At 38.8% G+C, this 17,345-nt stretch overlaps 1 long non-coding RNA gene across 1 annotated transcript; it reads left to right on the top strand.

Moving 5' to 3' along the window:
• Window positions 1-4,654: 4,654 nt before the first annotated feature.
• Window positions 4,655-4,947, top strand: LOC115761615. Its single transcript, XR_004017755.1, has 2 exons — window positions 4,655-4,801; window positions 4,855-4,947. It is a non-coding gene; the product is annotated as an uncharacterized LOC115761615 (long non-coding RNA).
• Window positions 4,948-17,345: the final 12,398 nt, after the last annotated feature.

Below are 17,345 nucleotides of genomic sequence, written 5' to 3'. Positions count from 1 at the left end.
TTAAGAGTTCGGGTTAAGGTTTTTGGGGCTCTCTAACTGCTCGCCTGATGCAATTTACGATGCTTTGTTAAACGCTTCAACATGAAACTGCATGCTCAAAAACTTCCCATAGAAAACACACACACACACACACACTTACAGTTTGGGCTAACGGATATACAACTTAAAGGCACATCCGTTTCAGTCCAGCGAGCTGGTCATAAACAAACTCAGCGCCGATTTAGCTGCCCTTTAAATGGTATTTTAACTATGTGATAAGCTTTGTGGTGCTCAAATATTTTAATTTGGATTTGAATAGAGATTTGAATTTTTTAATATATATTAAGAATCCATCGTAAAACAAAGCTTTTAAAATAAAAGATGATATTGTACAAAAATAATAATAATTGTGTAAGTTTTGATTAGAGAATTTCACTCATAAATAAATATGTTAGGCTAAGCATCATTGGACCTCGAAAAGGGCTGGTTTTATTTAAACCAACTACGTTATTGGGACCCAAATTACTCATGCAATCGGGCTGAATATCGCTTAAAAATTGTGTAAATAAAAATTGGGCTTGGTTTGGATTTTGTTTTCACTGTATTTTAGGAAACTGTCTTGGTTAAAGCTTCACTGAAGGAAAACCAATAGTAATAAACTGGTTCACTTTAAAGCCGGACTACAACCTGGCTTAAGAAAATCAGGAAAAAAAACAGTTCATACAATATTCTCCTTTTTTTCAAAGGTTTGAAACAAAGAGGAAGTTAAGCATTAATTAATTGTGGTAATGTAATGTGGTATTTAAGTTTAATTCGAGTTTAACTACCCATTAGTATATTTACTTACCCAACAATGGAACAGTTTAGTTGAACTGTCGATTGACTTGGAACTGTATAAAGGGTACAAACGATTCGTTTTATTTCTGTGTTTTGTGCTATTGCTATTGTTGTTGCATGTCACGGACTGACCGGTCCTGGGCAGCTATAAAACAATTTCGCATATAGGACGATCCGGCCAACACATCCAACTCAAACTATGGAAAAAATAAAATGCTACTTTTGCAACGAGCTGCCCAAGCTTGCGGTTTGTCTTGTTGCCCTCGTTCGCTCTACGTCCGTCTTCTGTCTGCGCTTGCACCAACACCTGGCTAGTGTGTGTGTGTGTGTGTGTGTGTGTGTAAGAGTGCCTGATTGTTGTTGTGGTGGTGCGCTTGTTCGGGAGTGTTGCATACTTTTGGGAGTTTCTTCTTTTTTTTCTGTTACATGCATGCTTTGCTCGCAACGAACAAATTTCTGTGGTCCGTCTGAATTTCTCTTGTTTTTAACAACAGTTTTATATATACATATATAAATATCTATATATTCTTTTTTATTTTTTAGCGATAAAGCTTCTCCCTTGTATCATAACGTTCCTGATATTGAATGCTTTATAAAAATGTGTTACATAGCTTGCAGCTGCTCGACCGGCCAAAGTCTTAAATCAATTAAAGCACTAATTGAAGTCGCCACTGAAAGTTGGGCCGCAGCTGACATTAAGTTTTCTAATTAAAATAACAATAAAGCTTTGCGATGGCGGCATTGTATTTACCGGTTGCTTAGCACTTACTAAACCGCGATCCTGCCGCACGTCCCGCCGCCTGTTTATTGCGCCCAGTTTGGCGCATTGCGATGCGTGCTACAAACTCCAGGCCCGGCCCACACAATGGCATATAATGGCCTCGTTATGTGGCATCAACTCTTTGCCTCATTAAAAGGTGAACTTGTCGCCTATCTAAATGGGGCGTGGTCGTCGTTGTGGTTGCGGTTAGGTCGCATCAGGCCCGCCATTTGAGGGGCTGGGTACGTAAAGTTTTCTTTACTAAATGGTTGATGGAGCGACTACTTTTGTGGCCAACTGTGAGTTATGAGGCCTTAATTAAAGTGCAAGTGACAAAGAGTAAGTTCCGGCTTTAAATTATGGTAACAAAGCTACAGCTTCAAGCTTAACTAACTATGATTTTAAAGTGTAGCCATTGGACTTAGAAGACGCATTCTTAAACATAGGTCGAAAAGTCCATTCCTAGTTGCTTCACAAAATGATTTGGATTGCAACTAAATTGATTAATAATATAATACTCTACTATAGACTATAAAATAGGCAAAGCGATTCGATATTTACTATATACAAGTAACTGTCATATATCTGAGAAGGTATTTAATATGGGGCAATTATCTGGCAAGTGCCATCAAACTGTTTCGGCTTTTTCACATATTCTGTTATTTCCAATCAGTGTCAGGTAACATGTTTGACATTTGGCCTGTTGCTCAGATCTTGTTAGACAACGAAAACTACAAATTTTCCAAGTGTTTGCACTAAAAAGCAATTAAAATTTTACACGAACATTTGCCCAAGACAATTATGAGTGTCCCCCGCCAGGGTTGCAGATAATAAAACAACGGCTACCCAGTGCCAGCCCAAAGCTGGCCACATGCCACAGACTGCAGCAAGGACCGCCCGTCGTACACGTATCTGGCAGGCATAGCACCCCACAATTTCCACACATTTACGACACTCCAGCCAGGTGGCAGCTGGGTACAACGAACAGGGCACAAATTTTAAGGCCGCAAACCACTAAAAAACGGCCAAAGAAAAGCGTCCACTGCAAATTGAATTGTAACCAAAGTCGTGCCCACAAAAAGGCAGCCTGCAAAAAAAAATTAGAAAAAAACCCGAAGAGAGAAACGAGACAGAGGCAAAACGAGGGCTTTATGTTATTGCTTAGCAAAGTCTGGCGGGCCGTTCAGTTCCTCTGCGAGCCCATTAGTTGAAGCCAAGTTATGACTCTATTAAAAAAGCTATGCCTCGCTGCACTTGGCACTGGACTGGCGCAAGTTTTGGCTCGCCACTGCGAATGTCGCCTGCAACGTGTTGCCAATTCGGTCAGCCGGGGAAAAATCCCGGCCTACAAGTTGTCGTAATTCCAATAAACACTGGCATATTAAACGCTTTTCCTTGAGGGCGTTTCGATTACAGAAAGAACAGAACTTTTCTAATGCGGCGGCTTTGGCTACTGCAGATCATTGCCATAGATAAATGGGGAATCTATTGTTTTAGGTCCGCGGGCGAATTGAGTTCTTTGGTTGGGAGAAGGTGTAAATGTTTTAATTTAAGTTTATTGCACAACGCTGTGGGTTGCCCCAACGGGTAAGTGTTTGGACATAAAAGAAAATAATGCCAGGAAAGGTTTCTTTATTGCGAAGAAAACATATTTTTGTGCCTTTGTATTATAATTATGCCAATGAGAAGTTTCTAATCCCACGAATTGTATATAGTCTTAATCAATATCAACCGCCGAGTAGTTATAGCCTTGTCTACATTCGTCTGTTTCTATGCAAATATTTATCACTGACCAAGTTTTTCCACGCTTAACTTATCATAATCAGAAATAGGACACATTGGCCGCAAATTAGTTTTTCTCTCATATCTTCAAGGCGTGTCAACGGCCATATTAAGCCAACCACAAAGCCACATTTCTATTTTATTTATGGCTACAGCTATTAATCTATTGTCATTCTAATAGTTTCCGTTGAATTCTTATCGTGCGATTATAACAACCCATTAGGTTACCCACAGACACATATCACACACAATGCACACGCACTTGCACACGCTGTGAAAAGCGCAGGGCCGTAAAGTAAAGTTGATACTTTACCAACTTTGCCAGCGCCCAAAAATCGCAGACAACTCATTAAAATACAAAGTAATTTTCCACACCATATCACTATGCATGACACATATATCAAAAATTTATGTGCGAACCGCCAAAAGTTTAAACAGAACAGAGCAGAGCAGAACAGGGCGAAGAAAATAAAAGCAAATTAAATACATTTTTGATTATGATTGTGGTTGGAGGGCGTTACGGAGTTGGGTTACCCTAGTCAAAAAGCAAGTCAAGCTGAAAAACAGCTTCCCGACAACACTTGACACGAAAATGTTTTGTTTTCCTTTCGTATTGTTGTTGTTGTTGTTGTTGCTGTGTGTGTATCTGCCTCTTGACATGTTTTTACAGCAGGGTAGGCATATGCAAAATATGACTTGGGTTTATGTTATGTGACTCTCAAGTTGGGCCCTGCGATATGGACTGGCCCAGCAATGGGACATGTGCCCAAATATTTGCACAGCCCCCATTCAGAGCCGCACTGAAGCATTTCATAACATAAGCTTGGTCTTATATTCTGCCTCCCACATCCAATTCCAATCTCAATCCCAATTCTGATTCCTTTTTCAATTGCAACCTTTATCATTTGATTTCTGCTCTATAATTCAGATGTCACTATTATTCCAAGCCAGAAACTTTTTTCGTTCTTCCATTTTTTCGGACTATCATTGGCCATCTCCATCTCTTGCCCTTAGATTTATTGTGCTCATTGCCGCCGACACTTGCCAGGGGGCATGTCATTTATGGTCACAATTTTTGACATTCATTGGCCTTTTTTCTATTTTCTATTTTTTTTTTATGCGACGGGCGCCACTCAAAGTTAAATAGAAATGAGCGCATGGAGCGTGAAATTAAATTTGATAAATTCTATTTACGCAAAACGATGGAAGATTTGTGTGCACTTTTTTTTGTTCAGCTGAAGCTTTTTTGCTGAGGTTGTTCCTAGGTCAGATTTTAAGTACATCGAATGGCTTTTTTACGCTTCGCAGTACACTCGACTGTGGCTACCAAGAATGGGGTAGGAAACTGGCAAACAGATCAAAAATGAACCCCAGTTTAATATGTCGGTCAATTTTAAATGCGGATTCCTTTCATGCGGATTCCACCATCAGATAGAATGTCCAGTAAATAAGTTCTTTATTATGCATTCAAATCCAACTCTTTGAGCTTCTTTCAGGCATCAAACGAATATACAAAATACACAATCAACAGTTTTCCGTCCGTGATGTGGACTTAATAAAGTTGATGAAAGACGTGTTTAATATTTTAATAATAATATTTTATAATAGAAAAACATAATTTGAAGCCGAACGCAGGAAAATGAATCTCTATGCAGAAATACGTTTCACGGGATGATGAGTTTGGTGCCGACCAGATGATAAACAAAATAACTACGGATGGAACTTTTCAAAGCCCCACCTTAGCGTACGCCATTGTCACAGCTTTTATGATTTGGGCTGTTCGTAGAATACCAATCAATCAGCCAGTCGGGTCAAACAATATATATAATCCTTAGCCCTTTTATTATTTCCTTAACATAGTTCATTCGCTGCCATCCTAAAAGCCATAACTCTTCTCTCTTCTAGCTTTTCAGCTTAAAGGCGAAATTTAAGGTTTCCTGACGGCGTTCAATTAAATTTTTAGTTTGTTGCCCAGCACTACGCTCCATCTGCCAGTTTGTCGTTGCCAACACTGCCTTTCTTTTGGTATCGATACGTCATGTTATGAATGCCATTGGCCAGAAAAGAATAGATCGTATGGTAAAAAGATGAAAATTCTTTTCCGCTCTTTCATGTATAATCCTCTCGCACCATTTAAACGCACTTCCACTTTATAATCCGCGCTGGAACAACAAACGGCAACAACGACCAATAACATCAACAATGACAACACCTCAAACACAAAATCAACGTCAAACTACTCGCTAAGCGTTGCTCAACTGGAAGTCCCATTGAGCTAGCCCCCGTCTCTAACTCAACCCCCCCAGCTGTCCAGAATTCAAAACAACAGCTGCCTTTTGCTATTGTTGCCAAACTCCACTCTTGACAGCAGAACAACAATAACAACAGCAACAGCAGCAGCTGGTGAACAATTTGCCAGTGCAATGCGACAAGCAATCGACGTAGTCGCACACCCATCTTCAGCTCACCCACCCACACACCCACACACACATATATAAACAGACACATACGACCAGCCAGCCACATCACACATAACGCATACCTATAAAGTTCCCCTTGGGGTCAGCCCGCAGAAGCGCTACATTTTGCGCTTTATGCACATTGTTTATGAATTTTCGCTCACAAAAGTTGGCCCAAACGATGTTGCCGCCTTGGCTGGCATTGGTGGTGCTGCTGTTGCTGTTGAATGGTTTTACGATTATTAACCCATAAAGTATTCATTGAAGTGAGCTGAGTGGTGCCCTGGCGCAAAGGCGAAGCCTGGACACTGCAAAAGTGCAATAACAAACAGCCACAACAAAAGCAACAACAACAAGTAAGAATGTTGCCTTCGAATGCTACCGACTGCGTAATACTCGCTCGCAGTCCGAAAACAGCTGAAAACATAAAAGTATAAACACATATCAATTCTAGAATCGGGAGTGAGAAGGTAAAATATTTAAGCTCTTTTGTAATATTTTTTCAGCTGCATGGAAGATATACATTTTCCGATTTCCCACTTTTTCTAACTTGATCCTGCATACCAAATCAGCATACTTTAGCTCTTAAGTTCTAGAAGATATACAGAATAGAAGATATAGACTTATATATAATATATATCTCGATCTTACACGAGTATTTATGTCAAGTTTCGAATCTCTAACCTCCAAAAGTTGTTCTCCACACAAATATCTCTGTTCACATGGACAAACGAACGAATTGACAGCCCTAGCCAGTATACCCGTTTTCACTTTGTAATCGAGCATAAGCTCAACAACAACGAGAACCAAGTCTGCTACAAAGGCGCCACAAGTTGTAGTCAATCTCTCCGTTTCCGTGCATCCTTTTGCATTTTGGCTCGCTGTGAGTCACTTTTTGGGCTGGCGGCCTCTTCAGTTGAGTGCCTTTCATTGGTTTCGCTGTTGCGCAGACCCTTTTATCTGTTGCTGCTGCTGCTGCTGCCCGCAACATTCGTTGTTGTTGTTGTTTGGCTTTTGCATTTTGCAGCCAACGCCAGCGAGACCCACACCTCCGGAGTTGCCTTCACTACATTGTGCCATTCGAGTGCCTTAATTTATTCAGCTACAAGAGTGAATATTAAAAGTTTTCAATGTTTTTACCTTTTGAGACGCCTCTTTTGCTGGGTCTTGAGGTCGCTCCCGCTCCCGCCCTGTACTCCTGCGCTCCTGCGGTCTGCTCTCCCGTCAGCTGTGCGCGTGGGCAGACCCACTCAGCTGCCACCACAGCTTCGCCTGATTATTATTGCTTTCTGGAAGCGCATTCTTAATGAACAGCAGCCCAAGGGCTGGTCAAGTGCTGGGCATGTTAATACGAAGCACGCACTTGGAGAGGGTTGGCAGTGTTGTGAAGTGCAGCTAAGCAATTTCTACAGTGTTGCAAAGTCAAGAGTGTAAAAACAATACAAATTAAAGGAATAGGACAAGACAAACTAAATAATTGCTTAAAACGATTTATATTAACTAAACCAGAAATCATGTAAAGATACTCTACTCTCTCCGAATACAATACTCTCTCTCTCTCTCTCTGAAATTTTACAAACTTAAATTGCAACATGCAACTTTTATGCTGTGTGTTTTTTTCATATTTGATGATGGCCATAAAACATATAATACCTTAATTATTATAATCATATAAATACATATAAATATGTTTAACACAACACACATATATATATGTACATGTATATGAAAAACTTAAACCTTAAAATTATTTCGACCACACTTATTTATTTCTATGCTTCTTATTAAGGTTTCATCTTCTTTACTAGGCTTTGCCCTCTGGTCAGATTAAAATCTCGGAGCAACTCTCCAACCACCTCTCACTTTTCCACCCAGGCTATAAAATTAAAATATACCAAAATGAGTTTTAAATATTTACAGCGCGACCTCAAGGTGCCCTCAAACACACATATTCAGCATAAATTCACAGCACTCGCATAAATTGTTGCTTATTGCAAAAGGTTTAACAAATATTTTCATATGCAGCCTTTGCTTGGGGCACACAACCAACACCTAGCACACACAAAATGCAAAACCCTTTGAGACACACGCAAAAAAAATGTAAGAATCTGGCAGTAGGGTATAGCCGACTGTGCCATACTCTGTTTGCAGTCAAATTACCTTTTACATTGATTAAAAACAGCTTTTCTTATTATGCGACCCTAGTTTAAATCTGTCTATAGATTTTAACTTTTGGGTTCAAAATGGGCGTGGTTGCACTCCAAGTGTAATGTATCCAGCTTCAAGAGGAGAAAATATATGGACGAATGGTTAGCTACACGAACATTACACAAAACCAATATACCCGTTTTCACTTTGTTAACAGAGTATAAAAGGAAACACGAGAGAGAAGCTAAAGAAGCGCCAAACAAAATGTATGAAATTATTTACGTGGAGGGGACCTATAGGATAAGGGCGAGCAGAAGAGGTCTGCTGTCTGCCCGATGATATATGTGTATGTAGGTAAATTTTAACAAATATGCACACGAGCACACACACGCACACATATGTGTGTGTAGCTAGTGCTTTGGAAAAAAAAAGTTAAATTAAAATGAGCTTAAGTGGTTGGCTTTCGACCGAAGTTTTTGTAGTTAAGGAAGAGTGCATAATGGTTAATAGTTGGCCAGGTTGGGCTGGGCTTAAATTCATATTAAGTATGGCAAATATGCAAATGTCTGCAAAGTTACATCGCCTTTTTTAATTAAAGTCCATTAAATGTGCCTGGCAAGTGCATGTTGAAAACTTTTTTTAAATAATTAATAATTACACAGCTTAAAAGCAGACTTTAAAATTGTTATTTTCACACATGGATTGCAATTACCAGCCGCTGTAATGCAAATAATGAGATGCAAAAATAGGTTCTCGACAGGCAGTTAGACATTGACTTAATGACAGCAGTCTAAGAGATGATAGTTTGATGAGAGATTGATTTGGTTTTAATTAAGCTTTAAGCCTAAGTTTGACAATTTAATTTTAGGATTGAAGTGAAGAATCTCTTAAGGCCAGCTTTTATGAGGATACACTATTATCTTTTAAGTCCACACTTGTATTAAGCAGGTTATTTGGTGTCTGCAAATAAAGGCCAGCCTCACACACTTCATAGTTGACAAATGTAAATTCAAGTTTTGTTATTTTATCTTCAATCGAACGTTTAGACCGGGGGTAACACATCACAGTAACCAGAGTTCGACTGACTATTGAAACCACATATAAAGCTCCAATTCTCCACGAAGACGCTTCTGACGCCCATCTGGACCTAAATCGTCCAGGTTTGGAGTAGGTCTATACATCAGCTGAAGTGAATAAGAGCAGTCCAAACATTTCTCGCTTAATGGTAACAAATTAAATTTATTCAATTTGGATACTTTTAAGATTGTGTATAAATTTTGCTTATCCTCGTTTATCAATATTTTTTTAGGTTTTAGTACACAACATATTTATGAAATTCCGTTTACCCCAGCTTTGCACACCTCCAATTAAACGACGACATGCTTTATAGACTTGAAATGAAATTTACTCACCGACAAAGCCATGCAAATAAAAACCCAAACTTGACCAGCAAAAACCTTTTAACATCAATTAGTGCAATTTCTTGGCCAAACCTGAACGAAACCTCAACCAGTCCAGAACAGAACGGACTCTGACATAAGAATCGAGACTGGCTGCAACACCTACTCCGAGCATAAACGTAACGTCAAATTACTCTGGTTGGATGGTAAAGAAAATATGCTGGGCAAAACAAACTTAATTGTCTGCACAGTTTTATTTACTTCGTCGACAGACACTCACATCCTTGGCATGTCCTTGCCACAGCTGCATCTGCTGGTAATTACTGAGCAACGACTCGTGTTCCAAGTCCGACGGCTGCCTGGTGCACTCTCCAGTTCCACTTAACGAACATGGCCAAGTCTGGACAAACAATAGGCCTGGCCTACAACATGCACGGATCGTTGCATGGACAGGAATAACTAGGATCCGTTCTTGTTTAGTGCCACACACAATAAACTGAGCCAAAAGGTGCTGGTATGCAGTCTTGCATGCTTGGCCAGGCAGCGCGAACAAGTCTGTGGCATGTTGCAGGTGTTGTTATCATATTTGCATGTCCACTTCGCCTCTCTTTCTCGACGTGTCCCTCTCCCTCATTTGCCAATAACTCAATCAGTGGCGCATTGCAGCTGCATCGCAGGACATCATTCATCATGTCCAAGCCGAGTAGACTGCGCCAGAGAACCGACAAAATATGAATCGCACTTGCGCCCAGTCGGTTCAGAAATCATCGCGATTATGTCACAGAAGCAGCCAGCTTACAATTTATAATTGTCAAACGGAAACTTGCCAGACAAATGGATAGATATTGTACTCTTCCATATAGTATGGATGCTACGGAATGCATCTGCTTCCTGCTCGGTCTGCACAAATTGAACAACCAACTGGCCCATTGATTTATGGACATGGGAAATTGACTTGTGATATATTGTCGAGACCTTGAAACGTATACACTCAGAGAAATAATTCACAACTTAAAGTATTAGCGAAGCTTAAATCAATTTCCTTTGCATTAAACGTCCAATGGAATAAACAATTATTAACATTTATGTTCCATAACTTAAAAACCCCTATTCAATTTTTTCTTAGAGTTCATAAACCTACATCCCTATTTCTCTGAGCTTATGACCATAAGGCATTGCATTGAAATTGAAAGCAAACGCATCTCATTTAAAATTCCATTTCCAAGGTGGCATAAATTAAGTGCATTCATAATCGCCATAATGCTATTAACTATCTGCCTTTTGCCCTCTCGCCAACTGACCTAACCTCTGTCCCGACCACAGGGTCCTTAATGCATAAGTGATTGCAAACGGGGCACTCAGAGGGCAATGAGCAAGGGCTTAGTACTTGAATCCTTAGGCCATGGCTTTGACATTTTAATTTGTGGCACGGATTTTCTGGCCTTTCAGTGGGTTAGTGGCTGTACAAGCAATTGTTGGTGCACTTAACTGGGAAATAAATGTTTAAATATTCATTCTAAACATACATAAAAACTTAAATTAACCTAACATTTGAATTTTAATTTCTATTTGCCACATTTCTAGTAGTTGATTAGTGCTGCATAACGCTTAACAACAATCGATTCCCTTATTTTTAAAGTCTATCGATTTTTTTGTCAATATAATCGAATATTTCTTTACATTATTTAAATAACTTCTTCATTTTAATTCTAAATAAGTGTGGCATGTAATCGAAAAGAATATGTAAAGAACTAAAACATATTTTAGAAATTCAATATATATTACAAATATATTAAGCTATAGATATGCCAAATATGGACTCTCAAAACAATCGACTGGAAATACCGGAGGCACCCCCAAGTGTTGACTTTCTGTAACTACATCAACTTGAATCTCGTTGTGACCAAGGCAATGATGTGTTTAATGTGCAGAATAAATGTAGGGAGGACATTTGTCAGCTATGTCTAGCTCTAGACAAAAGTGTTTAGCCAATTTGGTAGCTTGAGAGACGCGGACACGCACAGATCAGCAAAGTATTCAACAACTGAAAGGACTTGACAACTTTGTCAAGTGAGAGAACAAAAGGACTTGCCGCCTGTCACCGAATGCTGCACATTCATCTTCGTCACGGAACTGGGTCCAAGTTTGCATTTAAATTGGTAATTAACGCAAATGAAAACGAAAGTCACGAAAGGAACAAAAAAAATAAAACAGAGCACAGAAATGTGCACAAGCACAAAGCCAGATTGAAAAGAGATGGCAGCCAGCGAGAACGGAATAGACAGAGCCGGAAACGACTTATTACGCAAAACGGAAACAATCAACTACACAAAAGATAACAAACGTGCTGGGCATGAAGGATGCGAGTAAAAGCAGAAGATAAACCAGAGAGCAGTGCTAAGCTGAGACGCCACACATCAGCGACGCCAGCGGGCAGCAGAAGCTCCGCTGCTGAGCGCCGAATTGATTGGCTGGCAGCAGGGGCGAGCAGAGGCTAGGAGAGCGGCCACGTAGAGACGGCAAATGTCAGAGAGATGTCACCCAACGTAATGGCAATAAAATTTATACAATTCCTTTTGTTATTGGTTCTCCTGCTTTTGCTGCTGCTTTGCAGCGTTATCATTTCATTAAATCAAAAGAGCGAATAATGAACAAAAGACAAAGCGCCAAAATTCACTGGGTTCAGCTTTTTGTGCCATCAGCGAGTGCTGCCAATTGAATGTAAATCAAAAGTGGCTCCATGCCAAATGAATATGAATGAACGGGAGTGGCGCACTGCGGAAGCGAGCGCGACTGATGTTAATGCGAGGCCGAGTGAGAAAGAGGGAGACAGGTAGATAGCCAGAGGTGGCGCAGCTGCAATCAGACTTTTGTTGAGCAGGTCCCCATGAAAGTTAAGCACTTCTCACATAGACAACAAAAATGAAAGATGTTAATGAAGTCATCACGAAAATGACATTCAATTTAACGGATGTCAAATTCACTTGTAAAATACAAAAATATAATAATTCTGCAATTATAGTTGATTTTGAAAAGCTCTTTGACATTTTTGGACAATTAAACAGGAGTTCAACAGGAAGGAAATGCTTTTTGACTAAAATGTGAAAGCCATATTGAACCTAACTACTATCAAAATACATTTTTTTAGATAGAATTCTTTTCAATTCTTTCCTTAAGTCACTTTTTACAGAACAGACATAAATTTGTTATAGGCCCATGAATGAATCGAAGTTTCAGTTACAAACAGAAAAGGCTTGACATAATACTGATTAAAGCGGAAATATGAAAATGTGTCTCTGCACAACACTGTTCTGGGTAAATGACAGCCAAGGCTGTTATAGGGTCTGACTCTGAGAGACTGTACGTCAATTGAGTTGATTTGACAGAAAGTCTTGGGAGACGGCATACGGACAGATGTTAATTAGATAAAAATATATGCATATATTAATAATGTAACTCATGTAAAGATTTGCAAAGCTGATCGGCTAATAGCAACGATTGATTTTAATTCGCTAAAATTCTACAAGCCCATAACATTGAAATCTGCCTAAAAATATGCTTAAATATGAAATCGCAAATTGACACAAAAAAATGTCCATAAATTGAAAATTTATAGCCCGGCTGTCCAAAGCGAGCCTCAGAATAGTTAATATCAATAACGGTCTAAAACAACTTTCAATTTTCCGGGGGCACCACTCTCTGGCCATCAATCAATCAGAACTTCCACAATGCGGGGTGGAGGGGGGCTTTATAAAACGCGTCGCACTGCACGGGGCCTTTCGGGTACATAAATAACTCACTTGCACAGCTAATTACACTTAATACAATTTTATTGGCCCAACAAACTGACAAAATAAACTGCTGCCCGATATTGATATCGATCGCTGTTCGCAGTTGACATGCAGCCGTTTACAACGGCAACAAAATGCAGCTACAACTGCCCGTCGGTGGCAACAAAATGTATAGAAAACTCAACAATTAGCGCTGCAGGGAACCAGAGCAAAGCCTCACAATACTCAACAGACTGTGCGGCACCCACGCAAGCGACGACTCGGCTCCATGGAGTAGCAGCTTAGCGTCTTAGAACCAGTCACAGACCTGTCGCCAGTTCCAAGCAGCGCGTGTTGAGTGTTGGAAAATATTGGAACGGGTTGCAAGCAGAATGGGAACGGCTTGCAGCCAGCTGCAGTTCATGCATCGTTGACATTGAATGGGCAACCAGGGCTGGGAAATCATAATATTGTATTGGCAAAATTGTAATTAAAGTTAATATTAATTAACAGGTAGTTAATTGGGTTTAACATTTTGAAGCATCATTTCAACGAGCTGTAACACTATTTTTCTTATGTACCTGACACAGCTTTAAATAAGTTCAATTTGACACGAAGTGCAGCAAAATTGAACACGGCTTGCGAACAATTGCAATTGCATTGAAATTTAATCGGCAAATAGTTACTGTGCCTAAGAATAATAAAGAGTGATTAAAGTTAATATAACTTGACAAATAGGTCACATTGACAAAAACTTAACTTCTTGGCTCAAAATTAGTTCTCAAAGTTAAGTTTATTAAGAAGTAGAAGATAATTGGCAACATGCCTCTTTGACATTAAATCATCAGCCAGGGCTGAGAAAAATAAGAGACATATAATTGTTATAAAGATTTTATTAGCTGGTTTAACTTACTCTTGCTCCACTCAAAGTTATTGTTAGTTGATGTTACGGGTTCGACAAGAAGTTAATTAAGTTACAGTTTTCTTATTATTATATTCACTTTCTCATTTATCTTTCAAAGTTTACAAGATGAATTCGACAAGCAGTTAACATGCTTGTTGAGTGTTGCAAAAGAACTGAGTGTTGGATAACATGGAAAACGCAACATTGTTGCGTTAACATTGAAATGAAATGATATGATATTGAAAAAGAGGTCTAATTAATAATTAATAATATTCTAGTAATTCAGAAAAATTAATCATTGTTGATTAAATATATGTTTTAGTATCTTTTCTACGAACAGCTCTTCTGTTCACAAGTTAATTTTGACAAAATGATATGCATTGTGATTTGCCATGTTCTTGTTAATTAATTAACTTCAGAGTTTCAATATGACAGCATTTAATTTCCAGAACAGTCTGAGAACTCGAAAAGTGCATATTAATTTTTAATCAAAAGCTTTTTATATTAATTTATCTTGTTCGGAACTGTAAAATAAATAAAATGTCATTACAAAGTGGCAGTTAAACTTGCTGTTAACATTGACATGAACATACGATAGCTTTACTTACTTATCTAAAACCATTTTTAACTTGTTATAAACGGAACTCCGGACCGAATTAGGAGCTCAAATAATAGTAGTATTCAAAATATGATTCATATCACATTTTGATCACTCAGCCACTTTTTTTGTCGTGACGTTTTTGAAATGTTTTTTTTTGTTGAAATACGAAGTTAGTCAATTTTAAACTTGCAACTCGAATCCCCTTGAAATGATTTCCAGCCCTAAACAGTATGTCAACATGTTTGTTGAGTAACTCATGATGTCGCCTGGTTGATTTGTTGCTACTTGTGTTTGAGTGGCATCCAATGTGGCGCCCCAGCTTGGACGGGCAGTCAACACACACACACACACACACACACACACACACACACACACACACACACACACACACACACACACACGCAGTATCCCTTCACATATGTATTTACTGGCAAAGTTATAAAAGTCGCGTAAATCAGTTTGAATGAAAAACTTGATGCGGCTGCCGCGCCGTCAGTTAGTCAGTTTGCCAGTTAGTCAAGTGAGCATTGCCCACACTTAGAGCTGTAATTAATTATTTGATAAAAGTACAAGCATTAAGTCAATTAAAACTAAATTTATGCCAAGCGTTATCTGATGCTGACAAAAGGCGTGATTTACAATGCATTTAATGCGTGCGTAGATTTTTCTAAAAATCTCATTAAACGAACCACACGAAGTCTCAGCTTTAGTGGGCAGTTCGACTTCCAGTTGCCAAGAGACTGGCTATAAATTCGCCAAGATCTGTTGCCGAGTGGCCAGGCCATTTAACAGGAACGGCAACTCGAACAGCTCAGGAACACAGGAATTCTCTAACTAGTTGCTCGGATCAAATTCACAAGTGCCACTCAAATTTTGAGCTCGCGCCAACTTCAGACGGATACTAATTGGCGATCAAATCTTTCTAATTAGCCAACCTGCCGGAATGCTTTATTCAATAAATATAATAATTAATATTCGATTACAAAAAGTGTTTGGTTCGAGCGGAAATAAATATATTGCACAATTTATTTTTGGCAAATATTTACTGAAATAAAATCTTTCTATATTATTTTTTTAGGAGCAAAATTCGCCTTGAGCGCCTCCCAGTCTTACCCTCTTCTCAAAAGGTTCGGTAAGTAAGGGTATTAAATCTTCGGTGTGCCAAAGCTAACCCTTCTCTCTCATTTGCCTCATTCTCGGTAAGCAATGTGTTTTTTACACACATATATGTATAATCGAAAGAGTTAATCTTATTTTTTATTTTATTTTAAATAATCTATTTTATTTTTATATTTACTCTTAATCCTATATATTAAAGCACCTGCTCAGCAGTCTAATCTAATCAAACTTAAAGCTTCTGCAGCCCCATTTGGAAAATTAAGAACCTTTGGCAATTAAGAGTTCAGCACAGGTCTTCAAGTGCAGACCAGCCGAGTGGTGGGTGGTGGTTGGGGGTTGGTGGTTGGTGGGGCAAGGATTGAATCCGAGTTGGCACTGTTCGTTCGGAGTGGAAGTTTTCTAAATGTTGCTGCAAATTTGTTAACTGTAATTTTGTGGTCAAGAAACAAGCACACACAAAAGGACCGGCAACATTTTGTGCACTTCCAATTGGACGCCAAAGCAAACGGAGCCCGGTCACATGCACTGAGAGAAAGGGCGTGAGACTACAATAATTACTTAATTTATTTCTATTTTTTTATATTCTATTTACCTTATATTTCTAAATACCATAATGTTGTGTTATCGGTCAATTGTTTATCGATAAAACTGAATCTAAATTGTAGAGTATTTTCCATATTCAATTAGTTAGTTAAACTTTACACATATGGGTTTCATACTAAACTAGTTAAACTAACTAGAAACAACAATATTATGAATAGAAATTAGATAAGTTAAAGTGGTTTCAATTTCCAAATGACAGCTACAATTATCGATTAATTTGAGAAATTTAAACAGACTGCAAACTGGTTTTCAATCGAACCAGTTCAAGTTCGGAACTCTAATTTCTTTTCACTGCGAGACGAAATAAATAAAAGAATGATATAGAAAAATGTGCATGGGTTAGTTTGAAAAGAAGAAAGGAGCTGGTCAAAGGAAATTACAGGGGAGGTTTTGAGAAAGTTTATTAATAAATTGACTGATTTTTTTAAATTTAATTTTTCATTTTTCTACAATAACGCCAATTCTACGTCGATTTAAAAGACGCTTAGCTATTCGATTGTGATGTTTTCCAACACTAACCATTATTATTCGCAGCCTGTACAATACTGCCAAATCCTGTTCTTAAGCTATGACCAACATTATTATTCAATACAATTTCTAAACTTTCCCTTACATTTAGCTCAAGGATTGACCCAATTTCTGTGCTTTGTCTATTCCTTCTGGAGCTGCAAGGAACTTGGCCTTAAAAATCGAGCCGTCAACGAGTCCTGCTTCACGAATCAAAACGCAAAGCAAAGCATTTTTGAAAGCCCAACCTTAGCTCGAAACTACCACCTATTTTTGTCAAGTGTAGAAACTTGTCTATTTCTTCTGGCCGCTTGTTGTGCGTAATTAAAACAATGTTTGTGCTTGCAGCTTTAAGAGACGCCACTTGCTGGAGCTGGCCCGAGGAGTTGTTATGTGACTAAAAATTGAATCAAGAAATAAAATATTATGTAGCATATTTCATGGCGTTTACACGGCAACCGAGCGCAGCAAACACA

This window comes from Drosophila novamexicana, unplaced genomic scaffold (genome assembly GCF_003285875.2).
Source record: "Drosophila novamexicana strain 15010-1031.04,08,12 unplaced genomic scaffold, DnovRS2.1 tig00000008-arrow-pilon, whole genome shotgun sequence".
Classification (NCBI taxonomy): domain Eukaryota; kingdom Metazoa; phylum Arthropoda; class Insecta; order Diptera; family Drosophilidae; genus Drosophila; species Drosophila novamexicana.
Note: the sequence above shows the minus strand (reverse complement) of the source record. Positions and strands in the feature narration are given on the sequence as shown.